An 18,243-nucleotide genomic window follows, 5' to 3' on the forward strand; every position below is an offset into this window, starting at 1 on the left:
CTTCACCCAGAGAGTGGTGAACCTGTGGAATTCTCTACCACAGAAGGCAGTTGAGGCCAATTCATTAAATATATTCAAGAAGGAATTGGATATATTTCTTAAGGCTAAAGGGATCAAGGGGTATGGGGAGAAAGCAGGAACAGGGTACTGAATTTGGATGATCAGCCATGATCTCATTGAATGGCGGAGCAGGCTCGAGGGGCCGAATGGCCTACTCCTGCTCCTATCTTCTATGTTTCTATGTTTCTATGTTGTGCGGTCAGCGGTGAAACGACGCCGCTCGCTGCTGACCTCGCAGAAAGCTGCCCACAAAGATCTAGCAATCTGTGTGGTGTGAATTACACCTCTCCCGTCCTTAGTTTGAATCTGGCACCAAATCAAGTGAACCCTAAGCGTCCAGCAACAGTGATGTCATCAAGCCAATCACATTGAAGAATTCTCTCAGACCGCAAACCAGGAAGTAAAATACACTGATTATTATTAACGTTTTATAAATGTTACAGAGATCAAAATAAAGATTGGGACATACACATATGATTAAGGTAGAAGCTTAAATATCATAAACAAGCTTTAAAAAAATTATATTAAAAACTTGAAATTCCGTTCACAGGCCTCCCCGCGGGCAGAGGGCTGTGATCTGGAAAAAATCTGCACTTGGACCGGAGGGTTCCCGGGAGGCACAGAGTGCCATTGCTGGGCCTCTCCAAACTGCCGGTGCGCAGGGCCCACGTATCCCAGAGGCGCAGGCGGTTCGCAACGTCCCTAGGATCACGTGGGCCATGGGGAGCCAATCAGAGAAGGGAATCGCCATTCATCGATTTGACAGGAAGACCTGTAAATATATGAATAGAGATCACCCTAAAAACATAGTGAAACTTCAAGTCACATTTTTAAAATGACTTGAAATTACATAAATTAACTATTTTAAACAAAAATTTAAATTTTTGAAAAAAATAATTAAAGTTTTTAGCGGGACTAAAAGTAAACTTACCTTTCTGGAAAGTATTTTTAAATGATAAATCAGTGGAAATTAAAAAAAAAAACTTTTTTCAACTCTTATCCTGGTAAAAGCAGGCCTTGCGCCAGCTTTTACCAGGCGCAAGAATTGTAAGTGTTTTCTGCGGGCGGAGGGTCTCCAAAAAGCAGAACTCTCTGCCCGCAGAGGCCCTTCTCCAGGGCAGCCGGAGAATCTGTCGAGAGCTTTCTTGACAGATCGGAAATGCCGGTTTCCAGCGCCTGCGCAGTGCATGCCTGAAACCGGCATTTCCGATGTCCCTACGGGTGAGTACACAGCTCGTACCCACCCGTAGGGATCGGAATATCTGGCCCACTAATGGAAACATTTGAAATTCCACAAATATAAAATTATTTTTTCAGGGCCGGAACGGTTGTTCAGCAGTCAGTACGTCGTTAAAAACCCAGTTACACCTCTTTCAACAAGGCTTAAAGTTTTAGGTTTTTTTTTTAACAGCGACATTCCATCGTAAAAGGGAAAGTTTCCGTCCTTATACCTGATTTTCAACTGACTGCCGGCTCGGGGGTGTTCCACAGCGCAACCTGTGTCGGAGCAGGGAATGACTGACCGCAATGTCAGGATTCCCGCGCTTATCTGCGCGTGCGCTAAATCCTGAAGTTGCGGTCAGTTTCAGAGGGGGTAATGACGGCGAACGCTGACAGTTTTGCCGTCATTACTACCGCAAAATCCGGGCCATATATATGTGATGGAACCTCCAGGAATACACCCGACCAAAATTGGCAACCCTAATACCGCCCTCTATTTTCAGTTTGTGCCTACATAGAGGACTTTCTGCGTTGCCAGCATTCTTGGCGCTACCAAAGCTTTATATTTTTTTGAAGCCAACTTTTGCTAGGTTGTGCTGTGTGTGGACAACATACTCACTGATCCATTAACCAGTGTGCTCTATAAGTGTCAGCTGTGGCTCAGTTGGTAGCACTCTCCAGGTGGGAGTAGCTAGGAGTAGGCAGGTGCTGCTGGTTGCCTGATTGCTGCAGGGAGTTGGAGTGAGTTTGTAAAAAGTTGGTGGTGGTTCTTTTCCCTTCAGATTTTAGTGCTGTTTTGACCAATAGGAGTGCCGGGTCCCTCAGAGGACAGTGTTCCCAAGATGAGTTTAATCAGGGGAGAAACTGTGGTTGGGAGAGAAAAAGGCCCAAGGATTTGGGCCGGGATTCTAGGAGGTTTGGAAAAGAAAACAAGGTGGTGGTTCAGTGCGAGGATAAGGAGATACGAGCTTGGGATATTATCCAAGCGGTACATGAGGACTGTGGCGAGAGAAACTGCTTTGCCTGACGACCAAAGCCGAATGTTGGGATCGAGGTGACGGTCAGTGGCTGAGAGGACGTGGAAAGACTTTTACTCAGTTTGAAGGTTGGCGATAAGCTCTTGGAGGTATCTCTGCTATATTCGGAAGAGGTGATGGTCTCATTCTTAAACTTGCCAGTTTATATTGAGCACAATGTGCTAATCAAAAAGTTGGAGTCGTGGGACATAAAAATTTGCTCGGCAATAAAGAAGAGATACTATCCAGGAACACGGGTAGCAGATGGAACCCATTATGTAAAGCTACGGTTCCCAGAGGTGGTGAAGTCATTACCGCACAGCATAAAATTCGAGACAATAGAAGGAGTGCAGTACTTCCGAGTACTGCATGATAACCAAGTGAAGGTTTGTTATTATTGTCTGGGACATGAACATCTTATAAGAAACTGACCGGACTTGTACTGTTATAATTGCGGCGAGTCTGGACACATCACTTGGAGCTGCAAGGCGGAGAGCTGTGGGGTGTGTCACAAAGGCCCCACCCACTGTGAATGTGAGGCAGAAGGAAGCTCTATGAGTGACGAGGAGATGGGAGAAGGAGCAGGAGGTGCGAGTGGAATGGCCGGAGGAGTGGAGCAGTCGGAGGACACAGCTGGTGAATTGAAGGAGAAAAGAGCGCAGGAAGAGGCAGGAAATTGCGGAGCAGAGAACAGGATGGAGATGGTGGAAAACACACCAAGTACAGCGGAAAAGAACAAAGACGGTAGAGGGCAGCACGGGTCGAGGCCAGAGTCAAGCCATAATATGGTTCAGCTCTCCCTAAACAATCTGGTGTCTGCGGGGGGAGAGGAGGCGGGAGTGGGGTGCATGGTAAATGTAAGTACTCCAAAGAAAGACGGGGAGTCGGACATCTCAGTGAGCAGGAGAGGGCAAGACAAGGAGAGGGTGCAAGAGGCAGGAGCCTTAAAGGGGCAGCAGGATGGGAGCGGCAAGACAAAGACACCAGAAGGGAGCAATATAGGTGCGTCATTGTCCCAGAGAGAGAAGGATCAGGGAGCAAGGGTCAGCGGTGGAGATGAGTTCGAAGGGAGCGGCACTGTTGGAGAAACCATGATAGCAGGAAGACTCTCGATGGGAGATGATGTATCTGACGGGGAGCAGGAGCAGAAGGTTACAGAAGAGCTCGAGAGTGAGGAATTAGAGGGGGACAGAGACATGGAAGTGGGGGGTGGGGTGGCATCATGTGGAAAGGGAAAGGTTAGTGAGGGGCAGAAGGAGGGAGAAGAGGCAGCTCCTGGGCCCAAACTTAATGCAAGAAAGAAGCTAAAACAGCAGGGAAGGTTCAAACAGGAGGTGAAAAAGAGTCGGAGGCTGCAGGAAAAAGCAACAGCTGGCCGAAAAGTTGGGAAGGAGCATGAGAGGAGGGAAGGGCCAGAGATTTAATGATGAGGAGATTATTAGGCATACTTCCCTTCTTCAGAGCCATGATTACATTGGTCTCGATCAATGTGAACGGACTGAGGGGTGAGAAGAAATTGCAGCAGTTGTTGCAGTGTTTTAAAGGCACTGACTTGTTGTGTCTGCAAGAAACCTTTTGGGATGAGGATATCCTAGAAAGAGTTCAGAAGGTTTGGAAGGGAGAGGTGTTTGCAAGTTGTGCAAATAATAACTGTAAAGGGGTGGCTGTTTTGGTGAGTCCGTCCATAGAAGAGAATGTTGCCTTGGTGGACAAGGACACTGAGGGGAGATTTTTATGGCTAAGGGTAAAAACAGAGGAATTTAATTGCGATCTCTTTAATATCTATGCACCGAACGACCATTGCAAGCGTCGCGAGTTTTTTCGGGTGTTATTCACTGAAGTGGCAGAGGTGGAAAATCCTTGTATAGTGGGGGATTTTTATCTCGGATGGACATTTCAGCCCAGATGACCTTTAAAGATGATAACTCCAGAGGGATGATTGTAAAAATGATGGCAAATTTAAATTTGAGAGACTTATGGAGGAACCGGAACCCCATAAAAAGGGAGTTCTCCAGAACAGGTTGGGTGGGTGATGTTCTAAAACAGAGCCGAATAGATTTTGTGTTAATGCGGGAAGGGTTAAGTTCTGAGGTGATGGAGATTTATTATAAAAAAGTATTTTTTAGTGACCACTCAGCTTTGGTTCTTAGAATTAGGAAGAGCAGAGTTAAGATCATTTCAGGGGTGTGGATTTTAAACAATCAATACCTGAAAGAAATTGCTTATAAAGAAGGGATTTTAAATATAATAAAGAATGCTCGGAAGGAACCTTTGTTCTTGAAAGAAAGAAGAGTTTGGTGGGACAATTTCAAAAATGAGGTAAAAGCTTTTTCGGTATGTTGGCCCAGAACTTGGTGTCGGGGGCTTGCCGCGCGTGCAAGCCCCTGATGAGCGCTTACCCTGCGCGCCGACATCTGAAACCTGGCCCGCAGTGGATTTCCTTTCAGTGGCCAGGTTCAGATGTCGGCGCGCTGTGCTAACCTGACCCAGCGGCGTAGCTAGTGCGATGTGCCGGCTGGGATCAGGTGAGCACTGTTCAGCCAATCAGGGGAGGGGAAACATCATTCATAAGTTTGAGAGTAAGAACTGTCAAACTCATGAGAAGTACTGCACCCGAAAACACTGCTTAAACTTTAAATGAAATTTTAAAAAACATCCCAATCATCAAATTAAGTATAAATAAGTTTAAAAAAAAATTTAAACAATAATTCTTTTTTTTGAAAAAAATAAATTTTTAATAAAAAGGGTCTAAAACTAAACTTACCTTATTGTAGATTCTTTAAAATAATAAACCTGTGGAAAAAAAATGTCTAAATTGCACTAAAACACCACTTACCTGTAAAAATAAATACTTACGTGTGCTTTTTACAAGCGTAAAGACCGGAGGCCTTTACACATGCGCAAATCCCCCAAAACAGAGGAAATCCAAGACGCACGCGCTGCCCCCTACAGCGCACGCGCTAGCCTCTTCAACTCTTGGGTGAGAGGACAGGAAATGCCGGTTTTCAGCGCATGCGCTGTGCATGCTGCAAACCGGCATTTCCTCCGGCCAGGCGCATTGAGTACCCCTTCCGTACTCACGCGTTTGGGGAGGAATTTCTGCCCCGTTATGGGAAAAAGAGAGCGGCAGTTAACCAGGGTCAAGAAGAGAATATAAACAAAAGGTTTACAGATGTCTGTAAAGCAGTTGATGGAGGGGATAAGGGAGCTGAGACTAAGTTCCGGGTGCTAAAGGAAGAGTGGGAATTATTGCAAGCTGAAAAATGCAAGGGGGCCATTCTCCGTGCAAAGGCTAGAGATGCATTGGAGGGCCAAAGATACACTAGATATTTTCTAGAGCAAGCGAAGCTGCGACAGAGATTATCATTAATTGGAGAGTTGAAGGTTGGGGAGAAGATCATTCATGAAAGTAGGGAGATTTTAGAGGCGGCTAGCAGCTTTTATCAAGTGTTATATACAAAAGAAGACATTTCCAATTTGGCGATGGAGAAGGTTAGTGCTTTTATTGAAGAGGGTTTAAAGGAGGATGAGAGAAGCACGTGTGACAAAGAAGTAGGATTAGCGGAAATAAAAGTAGCAATAAGTGGAATGAAGGGTGGGGGGGTGGGGGAAGCCCAGGGTCCGATGGACTAAGTGCAGAATTTTTTGAGATTTTAAGTCCATTGCTCTTAGAAGTTTTTAAGGAAATTAAAATTGAGGGAAGCCTGGCCCCATCTATGAGGAGAGGTGTCATAAGCTTAGCTTATATAAAAAGAAAGGGGATGGAAGGGATCTGAAGATTTGGAGGCCCATCACATTATTAAATGTGGATTATAAGATCTTGGCGTGGGTTATGGCAAATCGTTTGAAAGAGGTGTTACCGGAGATAGTTTTGCCCTCTCAGTCCTATGGAGTCATAGGCCGGGACATCGCAGACTCTGTGGTCTCAATCCGAGATGCGATAGAGCTCATGGAAGAGAGTGGGAGGGAGGCTAATGTATTAAAGATAGATCAAGGGAAAGCCTTTGATAGGGTTTCTCATGAGTTTTTATTGAAGGTTTTGGAAGCATTTGGTTTCGGGGAAAATTTCATTGAGTGGATAAGGATTTTTTATTCAAAATATTTAGCTGTGTTAAATGTAATGGTTTTTCATCCAAGTATTTTCCGATACAGAGGTCAATGAGACACGGTTGTCCCCTGTCCCCATTGTTGTACACATTGGTACCAGAACCATTAGGTTACATGATGCGAAAGAAACAAGGTATAGTTAGGATTGCAGTTCCCAGTTCCGGGCTGGTGTCGGTGATACACCAATATGCAGATGACACAACCTTAACATTGAGAAATGGGGAGTCAGTGAGGAAAGCTATGGACGTAGTGGAGGAGTATTGTAGAGCTTCAGGAGCCAGAGTGAATTATAGTAAGTCCCAATGCCTGGTTGCAGGAAGGGGTAGGGGGGAATGGTTGGAGGAAAGTCCCTTTAAGGTGGTGGAGGTTTTGGAAGTTCTGGGGGTGCATATGGGGTGCAAGAAAGACAGGGATGAAGTGGATCGATTAAATTGGGAACCAAAGGTTATGAAAATTAAAAAGATTTTGGGTGATTGGAAAGAAGATGGTTGAAATTGCAAGGAAGAGCGACAGTGGTGTCCGCTCTCCTGCTATCTAAGCTATGGTACTTACTGATGGTGGAGGATATTCCTGAATGGGCTGAAAAGTCCATCCGCGAGGCTTGTGTGAGGTTTTTATGGGAAGGGAAACCAGCCTTGGTGGCTTACAATACCATCATTGGACGGAGAAATCAGGGAGGACTCAATTTCCCAGATATTGATTTGAAGAAAAAATCCTTTAGAATCAAATGGGTGAGGAGATTTCTTCAGAAGTCAAATACAAGTTTTTGAAAGAGTTGTTTTTAGCATTTTTTAAAAATGAATTGGGATAGAAGGGCAGGGGATATTGTATATGGAATACAATAATATGTTTTTGAAATCGATTAAACCTCTCCCTAGGTTTTATAAGGGGATTGTAGAGACTTGGGCCCAATTTTTAAAAAGTGTGCAGTTTATGCCCAAGGGGGCTGAGGAATTTTTAGAACAGCCCTTATTTTTGAACAGGTGGGTCAACATTGAAGGAGAGGTATTATTTAATCAAGCTTTTATAAAAGCTGGTATTATATATGAGAAAGATGTATAATACGAGGTAATTCCAGGTTGGTTGCCGAAAGCGATAGTGAGGGAAATGGTGTGGGAGGAGGATCAGGAGGTAGAGGAAAAAGCAATAGGGATCATTTAAACTAAAAGGGCAGGGGGTTGGGAACCTGTGCAGGGAGACAGAGGAAAGGGAAGCAAGGATAGAAACAAAAGACAGGAAGGAGAAAAGCAAAAGTGGAAAGCAGATACATCAAGGGTGTAAATCAAACAGGGCTACAGTAAATAATAATTCTAAAAAGACTAAGGCCTAGAAATTGGGTATAGCCCTGCTTGGGGCATTAGAATTGGCAGAGCGCAAATTTTATAACCAGACGCAACTTATCGACACCTCGTGCGATATTGGGTTGCAGCGCCCCAAAGGTGATTGAGGCACGAGTTCAGGTGTTACACGGGGCACCTAAGGCGCTAACATGCTGGCGCAACCCAATATCGGGGCGTCCAGCCGCAGCGCAGGTGCTCTCAATTACCCATGACCACGAGACTTCCAGGCGCCGGCCAGCTCTTAAAGGGGTGGGTCAGGCAGCTCCAACATCCACAGCCTGCGCCTTGTAGGCCTGCAAATCGGCGCAGGCCCTTCTCTGGCGCAAAAAACTTGGAGCATATGGAGAGGGTGAGGCAGAGAGCAGAGCGCTTCACCAATGAGTCTCTGGAGGAATTGGTGGCCGCAGTGGAGCGCCGGCGAGATGTCCTCTACCCTGACAATGGCAGGAGGCCTAATCATAAGGACTACCGACGAGCTTGGAGGGATGTTTCTCAGAGGGTCAATTCCAGCAGCATGGTGACCAGGAGCCCTGTGCAGTGCAGGAAGAAATTCAACGACCTCACTCGGGTCGTGAGGGTGAGTGGAGTTAATGTAAACTTATGCATCCCTCCATTAGCACCTGACTTTATGGCTACAGGGTGTGCTATGCCCCACTGGCCATCTGTCAGCAAGCACCCATGGCCCTTTCTGGTCACACACATGCACATTTGACTCAGGGCATCATGTAAGGGCTGGTCCACCATGGGGGGCATGAGGTGATAACCCAGGGCATCATGTAAGGGCTGTTCCACCATGGGGGGCATGAGATGATAACCCAGGGCATCATGTAACATCACTTCCTGTCCTTTGCCCTGCAGGCCAAGCTGGCGAGAAACCGCAAGGAGCAGCTTTGCACCGGAGGAGGCCGTCCTCAACTGGAGCCTCTGACGGATCTCGAGGAGAGAGTCCACCAGATTGTGGGAGGACGCCTGAGTGGTCCTGTCACCACTGCAGCTGCCGACCCCATTGTCCACAGCGATGGTAAGGTTCTCTACTATTACAGCTGTCACCTTCCAGTTGTTTCCCCCGCCAGCATGCTTTCTCAATGTGGAGCCATGTCATAGCATTGCCGCACTGTTGCATCCCTTGCTGCCAAACTGTCCTTTTGCTAAAGCCACTCTTCAACCTCCCTGCTTTCAGATGCTGCATCACCAGCTCGGGAGCCGGCCCCTCAAGCTGCCAGTGCCAGTGCCTCCGGAGGCGACAACCAGGAGGAAGCCGGACCATCCGTGCCAGCCTCAGGGGAGTCACCGCATCTGGAGACTGGGGATAGTAGTTCCCTTGAGGGGAGGGGGTGGGCTCTGATGAGGAGCCAGTTGCAGGAACCAGCGGCATGCAGCAACGCACGGGGGGTAGGGACGCTCGGGGACCATCTCCTGGAGGGCGAGGCAGGCCACAATGACTGCTGCACAGAGTGCAGAGGAGGTGCGTAGCTTTGCTGAGATGAGCGCCCAGGCCCGGCTCAGGCACACTGAGCTGATGGCTGCAGTGGGGAGGATGCCTGAGTCGATCGACACACTGGCAAAGCGTGTGCTGGACTTCGGCCCAGCAATGGAAAGGTCTGTCCAGGGCTTGTCCGATACAGTGGAAAGGTCTGTCCAGGGCTTGTCCGAGGCAGTGGAAAGGTCTGTCCAGGGCTTGTCCGAGGCAGTGGAAAGGTCTGTCCAGGCCTTGTCCGAGGCAGTGGAAATGTCTGTTCCGGCCTTGTCCGAAGCAGTGGAAAGGACTGTCCATGGCTTTTCCCAAGCACTGGCACCTGCCACGCAGGTCCTCACTGCTGCCACGCAGTCACTTGCTGGCCTCGTCCACACGCAAATTGAGGCCACGCGAACACTCTCTGCTGCCACCCTAGCTGCATCAGGCAGGATCACCCCAGGCCCTTGCAGCACCACAGCAGGCCATGAATCTGTGGAACAGTCGATTGTGGCGTATGATCCTGTGCGGCCCCGTCAGAGTGCTAGTGTTTCGGCTGACCACGGTACAGGTGTCCTCTCTCTGCATGTGAGCAGTCCTGATGCCACCGCTGGCACGTCAGCAGAGCAGCTGCCACCACCTGCGCGGCAGACTGCTAGCAGACATGCCCAGTTGGAGCAGCCTGCTTGCGGGACCTCCAAGCCCAGAGGTCGTCCAGGCCATCCCTCAGGGGCTTCAGCGCTTCCAGACACTCAGCAGGCATCCCCCAGCCTTGACGCAGCCACTGGGGTCCAATTACGGAGGAGCTGCAGGGAGGGTAGGGGCCGACCTCGTAAGAGGAGTCGGTCTCCATCAAGGGGTCACCAGTAGAGGGAGGCGCTAAGATGTCTCTTTTTCCGGATTTAAGGCCGTCCACACCTGCTGTGTTTGTTTGTTATGGTTTGGTTAGTTTCGCCGGGTTGCCAGACAGTTATCTGTTAGTTTGTTAGTTATGATTTCTGTTACCATTACGTTGTCATGCTGGAAGGAAGCACTTGTTTGTAAATAAAGAAAACTTTTTATTTACAATCGAGCTGTACACTATTTACAATCATCGAGGCCTTCATAGGCTTACAGCGAACCGGAGGGCGCTGTTCGAATCACAGCCACCATTCCGTCCGAGGGGCCTAGAACCGAGTCCTTATGAGCCTCTGACGAACGGCCCTTCCAGTTTCTGGAGTCCTCCCATCTTCCTCCTCCTCCTCCTGATCCTCCTCACCCGCATGCTCCTCCTCCTCCTCCTCGTCCGCCTGCTCTGCTGGACCTTGAGGGTCGGCTGGCATTGGCTGGGTGCGTCGAATGGCCAGGTTGTGGAGCATGCAGCAGACAACAACGATGCGCGCCACATGCTCCGGCGAGTACTGTAGGGCGCCCCCCGAATGGTCTAGACAACGGAAACGCTGCTTCAGCACACCAATTGTGTGCTCCACAATGTTCCTGGTGGCCTGATGGCTGTTGTTGTAATGCTCTTCTGCCGGGGTGCTGGGCAAACGGAGCGGGGTCATGAGCCATGGGCAGAGAGGATAGCCCTTGTCGCCCAGAAACCAGCCTCGTGGGTGAGCCGGGGCCTCAAAAAGGTCAGCCACTGAGGTCTGCCACAGGATGAACGCGTCATGGCTGCTGCCAGGGAATTGTGCGTTCACCGCCATGATCATCTGCCGGTGATCACAGACCAGCTGCACATTAAGGGAGTGGAAGCCCTTTCGGTTACGGAACTCCTCCGGATTCTGTAATGGCGCCCGCAAAGCCACGTGTGTGCAATCAATGGCCCCCTGCACCATGGGGAAGTCCGCAATAGCCGCGAAGCCCTGTGAACGCTCCCCCTGCTTCTCCACGGTCACAGGGAAGGTGATTAATTCGCGCCTCCTTTTGTAGAGGGCAGCTGTCACTTGCCGGATGCAGCAATGCACCGCAAATTGAGAGATATTTGATATGTCCCCAGCTGCTGCCTGAAACAATCCGCTGGCGTAAAAGTTGAGCGCAACAGTGACTTTCACGGCCACCGACAGAGAGGTCCTGCACCGTATCCGCGGCTGCAGATCCCCAGCAAGCAGGTGGCACAGCTCAGTGACAACATCCTTACCAAATCTGAGCCTTCGCAGACACTGCTCCTCCGACATGGTAAGGTAGGAGACCTGCTGCCTGAAAACCCTGGCAGCGTATGGTCGGATTTGGCGACGTCCATTGGCCCTCCTCCTTCTGGCCAATCCCGGCCCTCTCTCCCTCCGTCTCTGTGTCCTTGCCAGTTGTTCAGCCAGGATGACGTTCCCCTCCAAAGCAGCTCCCATTATTCTGGCCAACAAGTAAGACGCAGTCAGCTTTCTGGATCCAACTGTTCTGGACAGGGCTGAAGGTCCCAAGGCTCCTCTGGCTCAATAAGAACAAGTCTGTGTAACTGAAGGTCTGCAACTCTCTCCAGCAGCGAGCAGTATGGCCAGGCCAAATGGCTGCCGGTTTTATACTAGTGCTATCCCCATTAAAGAGCGCCCCTCAAGTCCGAGAAGGACCCGGTAACGTTCCATCCAACTGTCACTAATAGCGCCAGGCGGAATGGAGGGGGCGCCACTGAATTTCCGGTACGGGGCGCCAAAAAGGCGTTGCACAATGAAATGACGTCATTATCTGGCTGCGCCCGCAAGCGGGCGCAAAGACTTAGACTTAGCACCGGTGCTAACAGGCTACTCAATATGGCAGGATGTGCTAGGATCACTGCGCATGTCCGAAAATTGGGTAACGCCCCAAATCTCGGGCTCTTTAGGCGCTAATCGCTGGTGCAACCAACCGAATTTCTAGGCCTAAATGTTAAAAAAACAAGCCTGAAGGCATTGGCCCCGATTTTCGGCTTGTGTGGGAAATGGTCAGGTTTCCCCGAATGTGGGGTTTCTGACACACATAAAAAAGTGTCAGCCAGCTCCACGCAATTTTCCCTCAAGTAGCGAATTAATTCCCAGCATGTGGGAAGCCTTGCTAATTGTCCAATTTGAGTCAGAAATCCCCACAGTATGATGTCATCATTCGTGGTGCTTTCAAGGTCCATGGCAAGTACTGCATCCTCTGAAGGCTTCCAAATGAACCATACAGGATGGCATAAGGAGCCTGCAGCAGCTGTGGCCAGTGCCATACCCCGAGCTGCCTTCAAATTCGACGAGGCTTCACTGCAGGCATTATTGGATGGGGTTAGGGCCCACAGGGAGGTCCTCTTCCCTAGGTCAGGGAGGAAGAGGCCTCCCACTGAGACCAATGCTGCATGGATGCAGGTGTCAGCAGATACCAACTCGCTGGGAGTCACCAGAGGAACCTTGGCATTACATCTCTAACTCCTTCCTTTACTCCCCCACAGTACCATCCAGAGCCCCCGTCCTCACTGTGGAGGAGGAAGAGGCTGTGCAGCCAGACTCCTCAGAGGAAGCTCCAACCTCTGAGGGTGCAGCGTCAGCAGAAGTAAGCGCACCCAGCACCAGCGCAGACACTCACACCTCGGGGGGACCTTTGGGACATAGAGTAGTGTTGTCACCTGGTGTTTCACAGCTGACAAGTGAGCCTCAGCAGATTCTGGAAACAGGGACAGCAGTGGAGAGTCCTCGTCGGAGGGCGTAGGGCTCTGCCAGCTCAGTTCAGCTGCGCTGCATCTCGACCCTCTGCCTCTGGGTCCATCCGCAAGAGAAGAGGTGATGGATCTCCATGCACAGATGCAGGAGTCTCTGGCAGGTTTTGTCTCCAGGGTCGCTGCGAGTGTGGAGCGAATGGAGGAGTCCATAGCGACCATGAGCAGAGCCTTTGTGGAGTCATTAGTGCATGAACGCAGCACCATGGAAAGGTTGGCAGCCTCCATGGAGGAGATAAGTCGCCAGGGTAGGGAAAACATGGTGAGTGCTCATAAGAGAATGACATCTCTTGAGGAGCGTTGGCCATCTGTTGAACAGAGAAACCAGATCTTCATGGAAGTCCTTCTGAGTAGGACTGCCAGTGCAGAAACGGGTCCCACTGGCCCCCTAAAGCGCAGCAAGGTGCTCTCAAGCCACTTCCAAGCGCTGGCCCCTTCTGGCTTCTGCAGCTTCAGGTGAGTGAGCAGCATCCTGGTGCTCATCCTGCTGTTCCTGGTTCTGCTGCTGCCGCCTGTACTGTTGGAGATCCTCTAATGCCAGGAAGGGAAGGTGCCAAAGGTCTCCCATGCTTCTAGCAGATGCCTCGGTTGAGGAGGTCCTGAGTTAGGGTGGTGAGAGGGGCTTCCCAGGAGCTCACACTGAAGAAGTGTGTGAGGCTCCAACTTTCTGCAGCTGCTCCTAAGGCTTCAAATAGTTCCCCCAAGCCTTGATCAACAAGGTCCTGCAGCCTGCAAATGCTGTCTCTTTAAATCTCTTCAGCCCTCAGCGACCTGCTGCTGCAAGCAAGCAAGCCAGCTGTTTTCACGCCAGCTCTCATCGGCGGGGTTCCCCGCAGGCGGGTTTCAGGTGGGGAAAGCCCCAAAGTCGCAACGGCACGGGAAAATCCACTTCAACAAGCAGATAATTGCTTGTCAGTGCTCGGACGACCAGTCCCGCCAGCGGCGGGCGGGACTGAAGCGGGGCGCGCGGAAACGGCGGTCCAAAAGTCGGACGGGGCAGGGAATCAGGCGGGGGGGGTCCCGACCCGCCTTTTCTGCGATTTTCGGACCACGGCCGCATGAAAAGCCGCCCGACAGCTGCCCGAAAATCGGGGCCAAAGTGTCCAGCAAGCTTCTCCACCTCTGCAGGCTTCTCAGCCACTCTTGCACAATGGCAGAGGAGCCTGCACCAGTTGCTGCCAGCGGCAGAGGCCGAACTGCCTTCAAATTCGACGAGGCTTCACTGCAGGCATTATTGGATGGGGTTAGGGCCCACAGGGAGGTCCTCTTCCCTAGGTCAGGGAGGAAGAGGCCTTCCACTGAGACCAATGCTGCATCGATGCAGGTGTCAGCAGATGCCAACTCGCTGGGAGACACCAGAAGAACCTTGGCATTACATCTCTAACTCCTTCCTTAACTCCCCCACAGTACCATCCAGAGCCCCCGTCCTCACTGTGGAGGAGAAAGAGGCTGTGCAGCCAGACTCCTCAGAGGAAGCTCCAACTTCTGAGGGCGCAGCGTCAGCAGAAGTAAGCGCACCCAGCACCAGCGCAGACACTCACACCTCGGGGGGACCTTCGGGACAGAGAGTAGTGTTGTCACCTGGTGTTTCACAGCTCACAAGTGAGCCTCAGCAGATTCTGGAGACAGGGACAGCAGTGGAGAGTCCTCGTCGGAGGGCGCAGGGCTCTGCCAGCTCAGCTCAGCTGCGCTGCATGTCGACCCTCTGCCTCTGGGTCCATCCGCAAGAGAAGAGGTGATGGATCTCCATGCACAGATGCAGGAGTCTCTGGCAGGTTTTGTCTCCAGGGTCGCTGCGAGTGTGGAGCGAATGGAGGAGTCCATAGCAACCATGAGCAGAGCCTTTGTGGAGTCATTGCGCATGAATGCATCACCATGGAAAGGTTGGCAACCTCCATGGAGGAGATAACTCGCCAGGGTACGGAAAACATGGTGAGTGCTCATAAGAGAATGACATCTCTTGAGGAGCGTTGGCCATCTATTGAACAGAGAAACCAGACCTTCATGGAAGTCCTTCGTGCAGATACGGGTCCCCATGGCCCCCTAAAGCGCAGCAAGGTGCTCTCAAGCCACTTCCAAGCGCTGGCCCCTTCTGGCCTGTGCAGCTTCAGGTGAGTGAGCAGCAGCCTGGTGCTCCTGGTGCTCATCCTGCTGTTCCTGGTTCTGCTGCTGCCACCTCTGCTGCTGGAGATCCTCTAATGGCAAGAAGGGAAGGAAAAAAAGGCGTCCCATGCTTCTCGTAGATGCCTCCGCTGAGGAAGCGCTGAGTGAGGGTGGCGAGAGAGGCTTCCCAGGAGATCGCATTGGTGAAGTGTGTGAGGCTGCAACCTGCCACAGCTGTGCCTAAGCCTTGAAGAAGTAGCCCCAAACCTGCAACAAGGTCCTTCAACATACAAGTGCTGTCCCTTTAAATCGCAGCTTTCCCTGACCTGCAGCTGACAGCAAGCAAGCCGGCAAGCTCTACGCCAGGTCTCATCAGCGGGGTTCCCCGCAGGCGGGTTTGATGTGGGGAAAGTCCCAAAGTTGCAACGGCCCCGGAAAATCTACCTCAACAAGCAGATAATTGCTTATTAGTGCTCCGACGACCAGTCCCGCCAGCAGCGGCCGGGACTGAAACGGATCGCGGGGAAACAGCGGTCCGAAAGTCAGACGGGGCGGGGAATCAAGCTGGGGGGGGTCCCGACCCACTTTTTCGCCGATTTTCGGCCCCCGGCCGCATGAAAAGCCGCCCGACAACGGCCAGAAAATTGACCCCATTGTGTCTTAATGCGCGGAGCATTCGTAATAAGGTGGATGAATTAGCTGCGCAAATTGATGTAAACGGATATGATGTAATTGGAATTACGGAGACATGGCTCCAGGGTGACCAAGGCTGGGAATTCAACATCCAGGGGTATTCAATATTCAGGAAGGACAGGCAAAAAGGAAAAGGAGGTGAGGTAGCATTGCTGGTTAAAGAGATTAACACAATAGTAAGGAAGGATATTAGCTCTGATGATGTGGAATCTGTATGGGTAGAGTGGAGAAATACCAAGGGGCAGAAAACATCAGTGGGAGTTGTATACAGACCCCCAAACAGTAATGCTGAGGTTGGGGATGGCATTAAACGGGAAATTAGAGACGCAAGTGTTGAGTCTGAGTGTTCCAGATATGCTTAATATAAATCACTGGACACAGACAACAAGAATAACTAAAACAGGTCTTTACTAATCGAAGGTCAGGGCTGAACTGCTTAGCAAATTACTACACAGAGTTTATATACCGGTGTGGTCACCACCGGTACTACAATATACAGTAGCCAAGAGAAAGTAGTCCATCTCTTAAGGTAGTCTCTTAAGGTGGTACAGGTTACATACACCACAATTCCTCCCTTTTTAGCTTAACAGTGTACATCCCCATTTAAACATAACATGGATAACATATATACAACTTCATGCAAAACTGTTCAAAGATTCAGTCTCTGAGGAGGCCTCCTGATCCGAGTTGGATAACGCCTTTCAGGGGTCTCTGGTTCTCGTTGCTGGGGTGACTCATCTAGTTGATTTTCTATGGATTGGACATCATCAGATACATTGGCGTCTGAGGTAGATGCTTCAGGTTCACTAACTTCTTCTACTGGTGTCTCTGTCGTAGTCATGGGTTCGACCCTTGTTCTCGATTCTACAAGTTGGTCAGCATGACATCGTATTACGGTTTCACCAATATCTACCGTGTACATCAGGGGTCCTTGTCTGGCACGAATTGTTCCCGACTGCCCTTTCTCATTCTTATAGTCCCGGGCTAACACTGGTTGTCCTATTTCGAAACTCCGAGTGGTCCTGTTATTTATGTGCTGGAACTGTTTGTTTTCTACTTCCCTCCGCACATTTGGTTTTAACAAGTCCAACCTGGACCGCAACATCATGTTATAGAACATCATGGCAGGGCTTTGATTTGTCACTGCATGAGTGGCGTTTCGATATGCCATTAGGAAATTGTCCACCTTGTGTTGTAGTGGAATCTGGTCTTCGCTCATGGCCTTTATCGCCTTTTTGAACGTTTGTACAAATCTCTCGGCCAACCCATTTGTAGCCGGATGATATGGAGCAGAGGTATAATGTTTCACCCCATTCTTCTTCATGAATTTCTGGAATTCATCTGACACGAACTGCGGTCCGTTGTCTGAACATATTTGTTCTGGCAGTCCATTTCTTGCGAATATTGTTCTTAGAACTGCAATCGTCTTTTCCGAGGTAGTGGTCGCCATCTTAATCACTTCTGGCCATTTAGAATGTGCGTCTACCGCAATTAAAAACATGGAGTCCATGAATGGACCTGCGAAGTCAATATGTACACATTGCCATGGGGTTGAAGGCCATTCCCATGGATGCAGCGGTGCAATTGGAGGTGCATTTTGAACTTTTTGGCACCCTGAGCAGCTTTTAGTCAGATCCTCTATTTGTTGGTCGATGCCTGGCCACCACACATAAGCCCTAGCAAGGCTTTTCATCTTGACTCCCCCCAGATGACCTTCATGCAGTTCTTTTAGAACTCTCTCCCTTAATTTAGGAGGAATAATCACCCGTGTTCCATACATCAATGTTCCTTGACAGACGGACAGCTGTTCTCGTCTGGCTGAGAATGCCGGTAACAGTGGTTCACCATGAGCTGGCCATCCTTTCACTGTCAATTCGTAGACCCGAGACAGTGTCGGGTCGTTCCTGGTTTCTCTCTCAATACTTGCATTGGTGACTGGTAAACATTCGATGATGGTCGAGTGAAATAGCTCAACAGGGTCAACTGTCGGTGCCTCTTCCGCTGTAGGTAGTGGCAGGCGCGACAGCCCATCAGCATTACCATGTTGCTTTGTACCTTTGAATTCGATCTGATATTGATGTGCCCCTAGGAAAAGGGACCATCTCTGGAGCCTCTGCGCTGTCATCACTGAAACACCCTTCTTAGGGTTAAAAATGGAAACCAACGGCTGGTGGTCTGTCAGCAGCGTAAACTTTTGCCCTTGCAGGTAATGATTAAATTTTTTTTACTCCCCACACAAGGCTGAGAGCCTCCCTATCTATCTGAGCATAGTTGCGCTCAGCGGAGGTCAATGATCTGGATGCGAATGCGACTGGTCTTTCCAAGCCATTTGGCAACTTATGTGAGAGCACTGCCCCAATACCATATGGAGAAGCATCACAAGCTAACCGAATAGGCAGCGTTGGGTTAAAGTGAGCCAACACTTCCTTAGAGGTGATCAATGCCTTGCCTTTGTGAAAGGCCCGCTTACAGTCCTCGCTCCACTTCCATGGCACTCCCTTCTGCAAAAGAGCGTTCAGCGGGTGTAGCACCGTGGATAAATTTGGCAGAAACTTATGGTAATAGTTAATCAACCCTAGGAACGACCTCAACTGGGATACATTCTCT

The sequence above is a fragment of the Somniosus microcephalus genome, chromosome 6, assembly GCF_052327205.1.
Source record: "Somniosus microcephalus isolate GS21.2 chromosome 6, FLI_Smic_1.0, whole genome shotgun sequence".
Lineage (NCBI taxonomy): Eukaryota > Metazoa > Chordata > Chondrichthyes > Squaliformes > Somniosidae > Somniosus > Somniosus microcephalus.